This window comes from Meleagris gallopavo, unplaced genomic scaffold, assembly GCF_000146605.3.
Source record: "Meleagris gallopavo isolate NT-WF06-2002-E0010 breed Aviagen turkey brand Nicholas breeding stock unplaced genomic scaffold, Turkey_5.1 ChrUn_random_7180001923690, whole genome shotgun sequence".
NCBI classification, from domain to species: domain Eukaryota; kingdom Metazoa; phylum Chordata; class Aves; order Galliformes; family Phasianidae; genus Meleagris; species Meleagris gallopavo.
In genome coordinates this window covers 1-2,250 of record NW_011186236.1, presented here as the reverse complement: position 1 = coordinate 2,250, position 2,250 = coordinate 1, and the positions used below count along the sequence as shown (strand labels likewise).

Here is a 2,250-nt window from a genome sequence, read left to right as displayed (position 1 = left end):
AAAAAAAAGAAAAAAATTAAGCAGCTTGCGAAGGCTTTAATTGTTTCTACTGCAGGTGTGAATGCTCTGTGTTGTGTGCAGGAACTGGGATGCCTAAGAATATCTGTGCTGAAGTGGAAGGGCTAGGCTTAGCGAGCTTGAGTTTTTGTGGTCGAGTGAATACCTGTCTGTCTCTGACTTGAAATAACAGTAAATCCTTGCTTACCACCAAAACAAAATGGGCTGCCTGTTTCTGCACTCGGGCCTTGTTCTCCTGCTGCTGATGTTACTTACCTTGGGGAACGTGAAAAGGGAGAAAAATGATCCCTGAAGCCGTCGGCTATTTGGTGTTACAGGCTCTGTTTAAAAAAAAAAAAAGCAGAAGAAAAGTAATGGTGAGACATAAATCAATAACAAATATTTTTTTACACAGTACCTACAGCAAAAGTACGTGTCAGACTTGCTTTACTCCCTGAGTGAAATCACCCGGTATGCTGCCGGCGTTTGTGTCGCCGCGGCTGTATCGGTGGCTAGAAATGTTTCTTGAGCTTAAGAAGCTCTACCGCATTCCAAGGCGGGTGCGCTGTCCCGAGAGCGGAGCGGCAGCGGCTGTCTTGCAAAGACGAGCTTCTGCTGTCCTTTTTTAAGGTGAGCTCGCAGAGAACTCTCTGGTTTCTCGCTAGGTAACCTGAGCTAGTTCTTCCTGCCAAAACCCTTAGTGCGGAGTCTTGGTAAGTTAGTGCCTGTGGACCTTTGTCCCAAACTGAGCCTGAACTCTAGTGCTAATTGCAAATACACTCTGTGCTCTGTATTGAGATGTTTAACAAAAGAAATGGAACTGCGTTGGGGTTCTGCCTCTGCGTTACGTGTCTGTGTGTAGTATAGTGTATCTGTGTGTGAGAGCCTGCAATTAATTGGCTTCACAATTAGCGATAAATACCAGCAGAATTAAAAGTGCAACGGGCAGAGAACTTGGGATAGAAAATGCAGTTCGATGAGTAAGATGTGACGCGGATTTCCTAAGGGCGTGACTTGAACAGAATTTCAATGAGTTATGAAGTTACTTTGTTCACAAGTTTAAGTTGATGGCGGCAGGTGCCGGATGTTTACCGCAGGGGTGGGTGTCTAAAGTGTACGTTACTGAGATGAGAGGATAAGTTTGTGAAGAAACAAATATGCTAACTCAATGAAATGTCTCTTTCTGGTTATAGACTGAGAAAACATCCCATGGCGGAAGGGATCCCTGCCTCCTCGCTCTGTGGCGCTGCCCGGGCTTCAGCTGTACTGAGAGAGAGACCTCCAAATGGCGGGTCTGAACTGTGGCAGCCCTGGGCTGTTCCTGCTGCCGGGGGAGAAAGCCTGTTCCGATACCTCGCCCCCTCTTTCGGACAAGCTTTTCCTCAGCTCCCGTCTGACCTCCTGTGAGCTAACGTGAGGCTGTTTCCTCTCGTGCTGCTGCTAGTTACAGGGAAAAAGCAGCTGACCCCCTCCTTGCTACAGCCTCCTTCCAGCTAGCAGCAGAGGGAGTTTCAGCTCCTCCTTGAATGCTGTCTGAGACCTATATTTATTTTCTGTTTTATGCTGCTTTGCCCAGAACTGCTCGTGACGCTCACAGCGAGGCTGTCGCAACACCTGGGGGGAATGATCCCTTCCTTTGTTGTGGTGCCTGATGTGCCCGGCCCTCCTTGCCTGCAGCTGTGTGCTGCAGGCTCAAGTTGAACTAGCTGTCGGCTGCAGCCCCTGGATTCCTGTGTGTGGGAGTAGCTCCCTGGCCTCATTCCTATTTGTATAGCTGGGGTGGGCTGATCCTAGGTGCCTGCTTTTGTCCAACCTCATGGGGTTGGCGACCGCGCGGCCTGCCCCTGCGAAGCCTTCCTAGCCCTCAGCAGACTGCAGCTCCTCCTAAGTTAAGTGTAATCTGCAAATGTAATAAATACGCATTTGACTCCTGTGTCCTCCTGTGTCCTAATCGCTTGAGAAATACCTCAGAACGCTGCCCTGACAAGAAACCTGCAATATGACCCGTGCCTGCCTCCCAGCCTCTCGCAATTGCATTTGTCCTAACAAATGTTCGGAGCCTCTTTTGTTTGGGGCTGAGCCCTTGTTTTAAGAGGTACGAGCAGGAAGGGCTGGGTTCTGAGTCGGGTTGTGGTGTCTACGTTCCCTTACCTGACAAGTCTTTTCCTTACCTACTGAAAAACAAAGTACCCTCTTCGAACTAAACTGCAACCTACTGAAAAACAAAATACGCGCTTGGAACTAAACCGCAAT

General features: G+C 48.9%; 1 long non-coding RNA gene across 1 annotated transcript; it reads left to right on the top strand.

Moving 5' to 3' along the window:
* The first annotated feature begins 6 nt into the window (after positions 1–6).
* LOC109364808 lies at positions 7–1,932 on the top strand. Its single transcript, XR_002110598.2, has 2 exons — positions 7–627; positions 1,191–1,932. It is a non-coding gene; the product is annotated as an uncharacterized LOC109364808 (long non-coding RNA).
* Positions 1,933–2,250: the final 318 nt, after the last annotated feature.